The sequence below is a fragment of the Rhincodon typus genome, chromosome 37 (assembly GCF_021869965.1).
Source record: "Rhincodon typus isolate 14 chromosome 37, sRhiTyp1.1, whole genome shotgun sequence".
Lineage (NCBI taxonomy): Eukaryota > Metazoa > Chordata > Chondrichthyes > Orectolobiformes > Rhincodontidae > Rhincodon > Rhincodon typus.
In genome coordinates this window covers 6,782,748-6,796,188 of record NC_063368.1, presented here as the reverse complement: position 1 = coordinate 6,796,188, position 13,441 = coordinate 6,782,748, and the positions used below count along the sequence as shown (strand labels likewise).

At 41.4% G+C, this 13,441-nt stretch overlaps 1 protein-coding gene across 2 annotated transcripts in view; it reads left to right on the top strand.

Moving 5' to 3' along the window:
* Window positions 1-416: 416 nt before the first annotated feature.
* Window positions 417-13,441, top strand: part of LOC109928638 — a 77,876-nt gene continuing 64,851 nt past the window's right edge. The window contains exon 1 of one of the 2 annotated variants that reach the window (XM_048617729.1): window positions 417-664. The gene's annotated coding sequence lies outside the window, so the exon portion shown is untranslated. Of the gene's footprint in view, window positions 720-13,441 lie in introns of both variants that reach the window. The other variant, XM_048617728.1, reaches the window with a different exon arrangement.

The window sequence follows — 13,441 nt, the reverse complement described above, 5'->3', positions numbered from 1 at the left end:
CTTCTCCCAGAATTCCTTTCAGTGATGTCTCTGCCGCCTTCTGATTGGATGCTCTTCGTCACTTTTGTCAGCGAGGGTGTCCTTTCACAATCCTCTCCCAGACACAGTGTCTACAGCAAATACCACTACCATCCCCAGTCTGACCCCCCCCACCCTCTCTATTTATTTCAGAGCCCCCTTGCCCTCCCTAATTTCTGAAGAACGGTCCCAACACGAAACATCAGCTTTCCTGCTCCTCTGATGCTGCCTGGCCTGCTGTGTTCCTCCAGCTCCACAGTGTGTTACCTCAGTCTCCAGCATCGGCAGTTCTTACTATCTCACAGTGACTACAATGCCATCTCCCAGAATTCCTCTCAGCGATGTCTCTGCCGCCTACTGATTGGATCAAATACTTCAGTAACTGAGGAGCCTATGGCATAAATTGCTGCTATTGTAATCCCTTTCCTGTTTTAACAAAATAGTTTCAGTTTAAAGTTTTGGTAAAGATCTGTAGCACGGGTTGTGTGTTGATTGAGGCTCCACTGATGATGCCACCTAGCTTGGTGACAAAACATCTGAACAAGAACAAGCCAGCCCTGCGAGCAAGTCAACAACCTCATAGTTTCAGTTTCATCTCCATTTATTTCACACGGTGGTTCCAGTCTCTGCATTCAACAAGGAAAAAGTAAGTACTGCATTAAACTCTGTAGGTTCAGCTTTACTGCACAACTATCACAAAGGTGAGTGCTTCTCCTAAATATTGATTTTCTGCTTAAATTGACATGTCCAATGAATTGTCCTAATGAGTGCACAACAATAGGTTTCATCAAAAATTTGTCAGCGATTCTCAAGTCCTATCCAAACGGTTAGAAGTTATTACTCAATCAGAAATGAGGGAGTTTCCCGTTTGAAATGTTTCTCATCTTTGTTCATTGAGATATAAGTTGGTCGGCTGTATACCTCTAAGATATTTCTGTTTGTAAACTAGCAAACAGAGATCATTTTGTAGTCCTGCCTCCCAGATATCATCCCTTTCTGCAAAATAGCTGGTAGCACAGCACAGAGGGTGATGTATAAACTGCAGAAGGAATGAAATCGATCTATTTCTTGCAGTTTGAGCTCATTTGTGAATAAATAATTATTTGAATAATGAATTTGAGAGATTAGAGGTCATAACAGAAGAGAGAAAGGGTGCAGGTAAAAGGGGGGAGTGAAAAAAAAAAGAAAAATGAAAAAACCAAAGAAAAATAACTTATTCCAGATTCCAGATAAGTTCCATGAGACTCTGGCATAACATGGAAGTCTTCAGCAGGCGTTTGTAAATACATGTCCCCATGGCACAGTGGCTCTGTGGTTAGCATTACTGCCTCACATCGTTAGGGACCTGGGTTCGATCCCACCCTTGGGTGACTGTCTGTGTGGAGTTTGCCCATTCTCCCCATGACTGCGTGGGTTTCCTCCAGGTGCTCTGGTTTCCTCCCCAGCCCAAAGATATGCAGGTTAGGTGGATTGGCCAAGCTAAATTGTCAATAGTGTTCAGGGATGTGTAGGTTAGGTGGATTAGCCATGGGAAATGCAGGTTACAGGGATAGGATAGGGAGGTGAGTCTGGGTGGGATGCTATTCAGAGGGTCGGTGTGGATTTGTTGGGCTGAACGGCCTGTTTCCGCACTGTAGGGATTCTATGGTACCATCATTCAGACAACTGGAGAGGGTTTCATCACATTCCTGCTTTGTGCCTTAGAAATGAAAAGACTTTGCTGAATATAGAGTTGAATAATTCACCACAGAACCACCAGCCTCAGATCTGCAAAGGTAGCCACAATATTTAAATGATTGGTCTATTTGAGTTGCTGGCCAACAGTGATGGCCCATGATGTTGATATCAGAGATTTGATGATGTTAATACCATCAGATGTTAAAGGAAAATATTGGACACTTTCTTGTCAGAGTTGCTTGTGGTGGCAGCTTTTATTTGTCACTCATCAGCCTAAACATAAAGTTGCCCAAAGGCTTGTCGATATAAGACCACATGATTTAAGAACAGCAGTAGGCCATTTGGCCCATCCAATTTGCTCTGCCATTCATTAAGCTCATGGTTGATCTGAAAATCCTCAACTACACTTTTTCTACCTTTTCCCCACAATCCCTTGATTCCCTCCTGGTTAAAAATCTCTCTCAGCTTTGAATATTCTTCACAACCCAACTTCTATCCTCTGCAGTAAAGAATTCCACAGACTAATAACTCTCTAAGAGAAGGAATTCCTCCTAATCTCTAGGGCAGCGCTTACTTTGAGATTATGCCTTCTGCTCTCTCCTTCTTTTTGGCCAGGGAAACAACTTCTCAGCATCTATACTGTCATTAGGAGGCATAAAAATCTTAAATATTTAAGCAACGTCACCTCTCATTCTTTTACACTCCAATGAGTATAGGCCCAATCTACTCAATCTGTCCTCATGAGAAAATCCCTCGTTATGTTCCATCTGCCAATACTTTACCCACTCACGTAACTTGACTATAACCCTTTGCAAAGTCTTTGTGTTATCCTCACCATTTGCCTTCCAACTCATTTTCATGTCATGTGCAAAATTGGTAATAGCACATTCAATTCCCTCATCCAAGTCATTAATATATCTTAACTTGGCCAAGGGCTACTCAACTTCAACTTTGAGAGGTTGGTGCTTAGTTGATGCATATACAGTGTGTTCTCTGCAGAAACTGATAGTAAATGGTGTGAACATGAGCTTGACTATACAGCAACATGTCCGCCCCCTGGTCTAATATCTGCTAATAACCATGACAAGGTTTTTGGCTTATGTTTGCACTAAAAGCCAAGTCAAGATAGAAGTACTGTGACAGAGCGAGCAATGTACACTGGCCCCATCCAGGAGATAGGCTCCCATCCCAGCATGCCGTGCACCATGCCTTGAGATGTTGATGCCTAGTATCCAAGTTGGAGGTCCGGAAAAGCAATCAACAAACAGGAGTTGGCAGGCACCCTCTCTGACTTTCATGTCGGGAATTGTCATGTTCTAGTTTCTCTCCGGTGGGTGGGAGAATAAGAACCTGCTTATCAGATTAATAACTAACCATGAGACATTAATGCATGCAATCGGGCATCTTGCCACTCACTAATGAGAATCTTGCTTCCCTGTTCAACAGTTGGTTGGGAAATGGGACTTCTTTGCTCTCAATGTAGAGAAGCTGGACATCTCATGTGATTTTGCATTCTTTCTCACCATGGCCCATGTCATTCAGGGTTGGGAAGATTCTGCCCACTGTGTGCACCTCTGTGCAACATGTTGTATGTTATGGTTCTGTCTACCAGTCCTCTCTGAGGTGCCTTGGATAGATTCACTGCCACCAATCCTTCTTATTTGATATTAGTTTAAGTTTTATTGCGGCAAGTGGTCAAGTGTGTGCCAGACCAACTCTTTGACAGGCGACAAGGTGCAGTGTTGCTGAACAGAGTGTGTTGATTAAGTAGTACTTAATAGCTAGTTACATAACATCAGAGTTCCATGACAGTTCCTTGTGAGAGCTAACACCAGACCTAAAAGTACACAAGAGCATAATTGGAAATTGAACCATTCTTGCAACTTAGAATTGGTTCAAACCATCTAGTACGACACAGTCCCTTCGGACCAGAATATCTTTCAGTTCAGCTGGAATTTATCACCTGCCCCTTGTTATCCTTGAGAATGTGATGGTAAGCTGGTTCCTTGAACTGCTACGGTCCATGTGCTGTAGGTAGACTCACAATACTATTAGGGAGAGAATTCTGAGATTTTGACCCAGCGATGGCTTCACGTTTTAGTGGTAGGTGTTTCGTCACCAACTGACTGCTTTATTTTGAACAATAAACAGTCAAGAGAAATCCAGTGTTGATGGAGCTTCCCAAATCATTATAGTCAGTTATGGAGGGGACATAAGGAGGCTACAAAGGGATTTAGATAGGTTGAGTGATAGGCAAAGATCTGGTAGTATACAACAACATGAGAAAGTGTGAAGTTGTCTATTTTGGCAGAAAAAATAACAATTATCCAAATCGTGAGAGATTGCAGAGTTCTGAGATACAGAGAGATCTGGGGGTCCTAGCGCACAAACCACAGAAGGTTAGTGTGCAGGTACAGCAAGTAATCAGAAAAGCTAACAGAACGTTATGGTTTATTGTGAGGAGAATTGAATGCAAGAGTAGTTATACACAGCATTAGTGCAGCCACATCTGGATTACTGTGTAAGCACTGGCCACTGTACTTATGGAAGGATGGTAATGCTTTGGAAGCAGATCAGAGATGGTTTACTAGACTAATACCTAGACTGCGTGGATTGCCTTGCAACAAAATGCTAGACGGGCTAGGTTTGTATCCTCTGGAGTTTTGAAGAGTCAGAATTGAGTTAATTAAAACTTTTAAGATCCTGAGGGCGCTTGACCAGGTGAATGTGGAAAGGATGTTTCTTCTTGTGGGAGAATTCAGACTGGGGTTCATATTTTTAAAATAAGAGAGCTGAGGGAGCATTTTTTTTCTCCAAGTCTTTGGAAATCCCTTCCTCAAAGGGCAGAGGATGCAGAAAATTTAAATATTTTTAAAGCAAATGAATGGATTCTTCATTCCCAAGGGATATGCAAGAATGTAGATTTGAGATTAAAATCAAATTGACCATGATCTTAATGAATAACAGAGCAGCTCGAGCATTCGTACTTTGTTCATATAGTTTCACTTTTATCTAGGTTTCCAAGAAACTCGTCTATTACAATAGGGTTGTTGAGCAAGCAATTATTTGCAAAGTTGAATGGCCAGGCTGCAGGGAGAGGAAATTGCAAACTGTTCACAATTAGAAAACCATGAATACAGAGGTTGAGAGATAGATGGGAACTAAGAACAATTGCAGATGACTCATTTGACTCTGGCACAACAGTAAAAACTTCACCAAGGATCAGGAAGCACCTGCCTCCACCTTCTTAAGGGAAATTATTGAAGCGCAATTACATCTTGCTGGAGAACTGCTAACCTTGTCCTGTTTTTTAAAGCAGAATGAAGGGATGGGCTGAGTAATTTACAGGATGGTCACCTTGAAAGTGGGTAAATTATTGAAAAATGTTCTGAGTGTCAGTGCAAATTGCCATTGAGAAGGGCAGCACGGTGGCACAGTGGTTAGCACTGCTGCCTCACAGCGCCAGGGACCCGGGTTTGATTCCAGTCTCCAGTGACTGTCTGTGTGGAGTTTGCACACAATCCCCGTGTCTGCGTGGGTTTCCTCCCGGGTGATCCGGTTTCCTCCCACAGTCCAAAGATGTGCAGGCTAGGCGGATTGCCATGCTAAATTGCCTGTAGTGTTCAGGGATGTGCAGATTAGGTGAGTTATAGGGGAATGGGTCTGGGTGGGATGCTCTGAGGTTCAGTGTGGACTTGTTGGGCCGAAGGGTCTGTTTCCACGCTGTAGGGATACTATGATTCTATGAAGGGAACAGATTAATCAATGTAGATCTGTCAGAGGATCTTCAAGATTCATGAACTAAATAAAATGGAGGATCGAGAAGGGCAGTACATTTGATGTAGTGTGCAGTATTTTTAACAAGGCTTTTGACAAGATCCCACACAGCAGACTGATCAGAAAAGTAAGAGCCCATGTAATCCAAGTGCAAGCAGCAAATTGAATTTTACATTAGCTCAGAAACTGGAAGCAAAGGATTATGGTGGATGGGCATTTACGTGACTAGAAAGCTGTGTCCAAGGGAGTTCTACAGGGATCAGTACAAAGTCTTTTGACTCCTGAGCATGTTTCAAAGATTTCACAAAAACACAGAAAAATAAAAAATAGAAACAGGAGTAGGCCATTCAACCCTTCAAGTCTGTCCTGTCATTCAATAAAATATTGGCTAATAATCGTACTCGTACCTGATCCCACTTTCTTCCCCATACCTTTTGATCCTTTTAGCACTTAAGTACTATATCTAACTCCTTCTTGAAAACATTCAATGTTTTGGCCTCAACCGCTTTTAATGGCAGAGAAGTCTACAGAATCACCACTGTCTGGGTGAAGACATTTCCCTCATCTCAATCGTAAATGGCCTATCCCTTACACTTAGACTGTGACCCCTGCTTCTGGGCTCCCTGGTCATTGAAAACATCCTTCCTGCATTTACCCTTTCTAGTCGTTTGAGAATTTAAAATGTTCCTATGATGTCCTCCTCATTTTTCTGAACTCCAGGAATATAGTCCTAACTGATCCGGCCTCTCTTTATATGTCAGTCCCGCTATCCTAGGAATCAGTCTGGTAAACCTTTGTTGCACTTCCTCCATGGCAGAATATCCTTCCTCAGATACAAAAACCAAATACTTTAGGTGTGGTCTCCCCAGGGCCCTGTACAATTGCAACAAGACATTGCTGCTCCTGTACTTGAGTCATTTCACTATGAAGGCCAAAAGTTGAGTAAGGAGCAGCACGGTTGCTCAGTGGTTAGCACTGCTGCCTCACAGCACCGGGGACCTGGGCTCGATTCTACCCTCGGGTGACTGTCTGCATGGAGTTTGCATGTTCTACCTGTGTCTGCATGGGTTTCCTCCAGGTGCTCCAGTTTCCTCCCACAATCCAAAGATGTGCAGGTTAGGGTGGATTGGCCATGCTAAATTGCCCTGTAGTGCCCAGGGATGTGCAGGCTGGGTGGGTTAGCTATGGGGAATGCAGGGTAACAGGGATATGGTATGGGGGTTGGGTCTGAGCAGGATGATCTTCAGAGGGTGAGTATAGACTCGATGGGCTTAATGACCTGGTTCCACACTGTAGGGATTATATGATTCTACGAACTAAATTAAACTAGAAGGTTGCCAACAATCAAAGATTTTAACATATGTGCAAGCTGCATGATCAATGTTCTAAGCAGCATTGCCTGCTTAACAAATTTAGAACAGTTGTATATTTAGAGTCATAGAGTCATTGAGATGTACAGCACAGAAACAAACATTTTGATCCAACTTGTCTATGCCGACCAGATATCCTAAATTAATCTAGTCCCATTTGCCAGCAATTGGCCCATATCCCTCTAAACCCTTCCTTTTAATGTACTAATTAAACATTTGCACCATTACACAGAGTCCATGGTGCTCAGGCCAACACTTGGCTAACTTTTTTTCCCACTGCCCCTCCAATCACAGGATGATTTGCCTCCCATACTTCTTACCCTTTAGTGAGATGCAGTTGAGCCTTAGGAATTGAAATTCTGGATTTTAAAAGATAGTTTCAGTAACAGTGACTGAGAAACAATCATCATTTGGTGTAAAACCAACCTGGTTTGCTAATGCCCTATAGGGAAATTATTCTGTTGTCTGTACCTGTCTGGCCTACATGTGATTCCAGATCCACGGCAATAACTGAACATCTACCCTGAATATATTCGAGAAAGAGATAATTTTTGAGGTATTACAGGTATGGGGAGAAAGTGGTAATATGTCACTGAGGTAGAGGATTAGCCATGATCATGTAGACTGGTAGAGCAAAGGGCTGAATGGCCTACTACTGCTCCTAATTTCTGTTTCTATGTACTACATTCTTGTTTTAAACATATATGTTCATGTAGATTTAGGAATTAGTAGCAGGAGAGGCCCTTTGGCATGTCTGTACTGCTCCAGTATTGAACAAGATCATAGAGTCATAGAGCCATGGAGATGTACAACATGGAATCAGACCCTCAGTCCAACTTGTCCATGCCGACCAGATATCCTAAATTTATCTGGTCCCATTTGCCAGCATTTGGCCCATATCCCTCTAAACCCTTTCTGTTCAGGTACCCTTTTAAAAGTTGTAATATTATCAGCCTCCACCACTTCCTCTGGCAGCTTATTCCATACATGCACCACCCTCTGCATGAAAAAGTTGCCCCTTAAATTCCTTTTATATCTTTCTCCTCTCACATTAAACCTATGTCCTCTAGTTTTGGACTCCCCTAGCCTAGGAAAATGATCTTGCCTATTTACCCTATCCATGCCCCTCATGATCTTATAAACCTCTATAAGCTCACCCCTCAGCATCTGACGCTCCAGGGAAAATAGTCCCAGCCTATTCAGCCTTTCCTGATAGCTCCAATCCTGGCAACAACCTTGTAAATCTTTTCTGAACTTTCCTATAGCAGGGAGACCAGAATTGAACGCAGTGTTCCAAAAGTGGCCTAACCAATGTCCTGTACAGCCGCAACGTGACCCTCCCAACTCCTATACTCAATATACTGACCAATAAAGGCAAACGTACCAATGCCTCTTCAGAGCCCTGTCTACCTGTGACTCCATTTTCAAGGAACTATGAACTTGCACCCCGGGTCTCAACTGATTTTTATATGGCTTCAATCCACATTGATGCCTATATCTGATAACCTTTGAACTCCCTTATTAGTCAAGAATCTAACTCTGCCTGAAAGTATTCAATGATTCCACTTCCACCGCTGTCTGGAGAAGAGAGTGCCAAAGACTCACAAATGCCTGAGAGAAAATAAATCTTAAATGGGAGGTCCCTTATTTTTATTTACTGTTTGTTTTATTTTAAACACTGTCCACCAGTTCTAGTCTCTCCAACAAGAGGGAATGTCTTTTTGAGTATCCACCCCCTCAAACCCTCTCAGGATCAATATGCCTCAATAAGATCACATGTCATTTTTCTAATCTCCAAAGAATATGGGTGTAGAATGGGGATTACAGGAAGAAATAATGGGGGCTTATGAGGAAAGGGATTGAGATAATCATATCTGATTGTAAGCTATGTACAGATTGGCTGAATCAAATCGGTAGTGAGTTCATGGGACAGTTTCTTAGAACAGCATACTCTAGAGCCAACTAGAAAGCACACTGTACAAGATATGGTGCTATGTAATGAGACAGGATTAATTAATAACCTCATTGTCAAGGTCCCACTGGTAGCAGTGTCCATAAGATTGAATTTCTCATTCATTGATAGTAAGAAGTGTGTTTTAAACTTACATAAGGCAGTTCTGAGGGCGTGAAGACAGAGCTAGCCAAAGTAAACTGGGAAGCTAGTTTAGTGAATTAGTGAACTAGATTTTATTGTCACAAGTACTTAAGTATACAGAGATACTGGAGTACAGTGAAAAGTGTACAAAGTCGCCATTCTCCAGTGCCATCCTATGTACAAAAGTACCTAGATACAAAATCTTAGGTATAAATTTAAAAAAAAGAAAAAAATTTAAAAGTTCAACATTACAATGCTTCTTAAGTGCTTAGCCATGGGCCTGGATCCAGGCTTTTCCAGTTTAAAAAGCTAAGTAAATCGAGATGCAGTTACAGTCATTTAAGAAGATATTTCAGAGCTTTTAAAGAAAAAAGATTTCACAGTAAAACATCTGTGGTTAAATAAAGAAGTTAAATCTTGGGATGTGTAAATTGAAACAACAAACATGACTCTGCAGTATGATGATTGGAGGTCAGAAGATTGAGCAGAAAATGAAAAACAGGAAAAGAATGACAATAAGGTTGATAAGGAAGTGAAAATTAGAGTACAAGGGAAAGCTAGCTAGAAATATAAAAACAGATGGTCAGAGTTTCTACAGTTACTCAAAAGGGAAAAGAGTAAGCAATATGTGTGTTGGTCTTTTAAGAGTTAATCTGGGGAATTAAGAGTGAAAGGTATGGAAGATAGATGAATTGAATAGAAGATTTGCATCTGCCTTCACTTTAGTGGATGTAAATAATTGGGAATCATAATGTGAAAGGGAGCAAGGAACTGAAATTGATTACAATCACCAGAACAAAGGTAATGAGGAAATTGTTAGAACTAAATTCTGGCAAATTGTCTGGACTTCATCATAGGGTGTTAAAAGAAAGGACTGCTGAGTTTTGGGTGCATTTGCTTTAATTTTCCTAAATTCCTGAAATTCTGAAAAGATCCCAACAGATTGGAAAATAGCGAATGTGTAGAGGAAGTCAGACCAGGAAATAAAGGTCAGTTCGCTTAGCATCTGCCATAGGGAAAATGCTAGAAGCTGCTGCTGAAGATGTTAAAACAGGGGTACCAAGAAAATAATAATGCAATCAGGCAGAGGTAACATTGCTTTGTGAAAGTGAAATCATATTTGACTAATTTATTAGAGGTCTATGAGGAAGTAAAAAGCAATGTAGATAAAACACTGGACTTAACATTCAAGAGGAATTTAGCAAGGCCACATCAAAGATTCCTCCATAAAATTTGAGCTCATAGTGTAGGGGTAACATTTGTTTTAATATTCATACATGGGATGTAGATGTCACCAGCAAGGTCAGCATTTATTGTCCATTCCGAATTGTCCAAGTGTGGTTAAGAGTCAACTAAATTGCTGTGGGTCTGGAGTCACACATAGACCAGGCGAGTTAAGGACAACAGCTCTTTCCCCTCCTCAAGGATATCAGCTGGGTTTTTTCAGCAATCAACCACCATTTCGTGGACACCACCAGACTCTTAATTCCAGATTTTTATTGAATTTGAATTCAGGGTTTGAATGGCAGGGTGTGAACCCAGGTCCCCAGAACATTAGCTGGGCTTCTGGCAATAATTACCACCTGCAATAATTACCACCTGCAATAATTACCACTAGCAATAATTACCACAAGCAATAATATCACTTGGCCATCACCTTTCTCTATTAACATATTCGGAGGATGCATTGACTAACAGGAAGCAGAGGGTACCCAAAAATGGGTCATTTTTTGGATTGGTACGTGATGTGCCAGATAGATCAGTGTTGGGACCTCAATTATTTGTAATTTACATCAATTACTTGGATGAAGGGACAGAACTTGTGGTAGCTAAATGAGCTGACTGATCAAAGACAGGTAGGAAAGTAAGTTGTGAAGAGGACAAAAAGGCAAATAAATTAATTTAGTGAGTGGACATTGGGGAGGCGATGGCCTAGTGGTATTGTTGCTGAACTGTTAACACTGAGACCCAGGTAATGTTCTGGGGACCTGGGCTTGAATCCATTGTCGATTATCAGAAAACCTCATCTGGTTCACTAATGTCCTTTAGGTAAGGAGCCATCCTTACCTGGTCTGGGCTACATGTGACTCCTGACCCCAGCAATGTGGTTGACTTTTAACTGCCCTCTGGGCAATTAGGGATGGGTAATAAATGCTTCCCTCATCTGTGAATGAATAAAGAAAAAATATAATTTGGCAGATGGAATATAATATGAGAAAATGTGAACAGTCCACCTTAGAATGGAATATTAGAAAAGCAGCATATCATTTAAATGGAGAGAGATTCCAGAATTCTGAGGTACAGAGGGATCTGGGCATGCTGGTACATGAATTTTCTTTTATTCATTAGCAGGATGAGGGTATTGCTGGCCAGGCAGCATTTATTGCCCATCCTTAATTGCCCAGAGGGCAGTTAACAGTCAAACACATTACTGTGGATCTGGAGTCACATGTAGGCCAGACCAGGTAAGGATGGCAGTTTCCTTCCCTAAAGGGCATTAGTGAACCAGATGGGTTTTTCCCCAACAATCAGTTCATGGTCATCATTAGATTCTTAATTCCAGATATTTTTATTGAATTCAAATACCACCATCTACCATGGTAGGATTTGAATCCAGGTCCCCAGAACATTGTTTGGGACTCTGAATTAACAGTCCAGTGATGATACCACTTGGCCATTGAATCTTCAAGCTGGAGGTGTAGCAAATGATTAGAAAGGCAGATGGAATATTGTTGTTTATTGCAAGTGGAATGGAATATAAAAGTAAGGATGTTTTGCTATATTCTCCTCATTTAAGAAAGAATGTAAAGGCTTTAGAGACAGTCCAGGAAAAGGTTCACTTGGCTAATACTTGAGATTTTGGGAATGAGGGATGTTTATCTTATGAGGAGCAGCTGCACTCACAGTGTGGCTGTTGTTAGGAGTCATAGTCGTAGAGTCATACAGCTCGGAAACAGACGCTTCGGTCCAACCAGTCCATGCCAACCCTAGTCCCAAACTAAACAAGTCCCACCTGCCTGTGCTGGCCCATATCCCTCTAAAGATTTTTTATTCATATACCTATCTAAATATCTTTTAAATGTTATAACCGTACCTACATCCACCACTTCCTCTGCAAGTTCATTCCACACACCAACCACTCTGTGCAGAAAAAATTACCTCGTCTTTTTTTAAATCTTTCTCCTCTCACCTTAAAAATATGCCCCCTCATCTTACTTTCTTACCACTCACTCATTTTCCACATCATCCCAGTCTCCTTGCCTTTATTTTTTATTTAACAAGACCTTAAAAGCTCACAGTATTAAAACAGAAATTGCTCAAAAACTCAGCAGGTCTGCCAGGCTCATAAACCACTCTCACAGGCAATGTCTTGCCTTTACTATATCTCATCTTTATTCAAACTGATCTTATATCCTGATCTCCAGTATCATAGTAATATCTGTCTATTGTACAGATGCCATCCTTCATAAACAGGGTAACCCTGTTACCATTTTCAACCTTCCTGCTCTTCCCAAATGTCTTTTACACTTGAATATTGAGGTCCCAGTTTTGTAGTCATCTCTCTGTAGTGTCTATCAGATCATACATATTTGTTTTTATTTGCACAGTTGATTCATCTGTTTTGTTCCAAATTCCATGTGCATTCAAATACAAACCTTTACTTCTGTCTTTTTATTGTATTTGTAACCTCGAGTTCTATCTACTGTTACACATATAGATATATACACTCTGTCACTTTTTATCTCATAATGATCACCATTTCCATTATGGTTGCTTGATTTCTTGCCGTCTAATATCGACTGAATTTATCTAATCTTCCCTAACTTGATCTCTTTCCTTTACACCCCCAGGTTCACTCCCACACTATTTATGTTTAAAGATCTTTCTATCACTCCAGTTATATGACACACTAGCGTTCAGGTGAGGACTGCCCCAATAGAACCACTCCCACTTTCCCCAGTACAGGGTATCAGTGCTCCCACATCATTATACTCTCAACAGAAGCTCTTTTCTAACTCTTATCGATGTCACTAGATTCTCCTCTTCCTACGAGTTCATTTCCAGCCCAATTCTTCGTACCCTGGCACCTGGCAGACAACATAGCCATCAACACTATTGTTCTTGCCTGTAGGGAGCCATGCTAATTCCCCTGAATGGCCCTTACTATCACAGCATTCTTCATCCTACTTGAATGGCTTCCTGTATAAGAGCACCACAGTCAGTTTGCTTATCCACTCTGCAACTACTGCTTTCAGCCATAGAGACCACAGAAATCTTTTGGACCATTTGGACAATTGCAAAGGCTGAATTCTTGCATTTCTACATTCTTGATTCCTGTACCAGCCTCTTGCAGTCACACCCTCCTTTCCCCTGACCGTTGTCCAAATCAGACCCATTATCATAGAATTCCAACTGTATGGAAGCAGGCCATTCAGCCCAACACTGCCCCTCTGAAGAGCATCACACCCAAACTAACCCACTTACCTAACTCTGCATTTCCCAT